The following is a 442-nucleotide window of genomic DNA, read 5'->3' as shown; positions in this document are numbered from 1 at the left end:
GCCTTATAAAATTCATTCATCTATTCAAAATTAAGCCGGAAAGAACAAGCACCGCGGACGAACTGAAAAGGGAAACGGTTATAATCCCAAAGGGTATTTGTTCATTCACTCCTTAAAATATAACTAAGAAAAAAAAAAAGATCAACGCATATATATCTGTAGCCTTGTGTTGCCAGGTTGAAAACTTACGTATTCATGCTTTCAAAAATATTTCTGATGTTTTTGAGTGTGAGCTGTCAAGGTGTTTGTGAATCATGCAGTCTGACTGACCGACACAGAGGGTCAGAAATGGCCAAATGTTGATAGATTGAATTGATATGGATATGTTTAATGAAAAAGGCTATATGTGAAAATATGTAAAGACTGTATTAGCACATGTCAATATCAAAGCAGAACAGATTATATATACACAACAGATGCACACATGCACACACAGAGGGGG

The sequence above is a fragment of the Penaeus monodon genome, chromosome 28 (genome assembly GCF_015228065.2).
Source record: "Penaeus monodon isolate SGIC_2016 chromosome 28, NSTDA_Pmon_1, whole genome shotgun sequence".
Classification (NCBI taxonomy): domain Eukaryota; kingdom Metazoa; phylum Arthropoda; class Malacostraca; order Decapoda; family Penaeidae; genus Penaeus; species Penaeus monodon.
Note: the sequence above shows the minus strand (reverse complement) of the source record.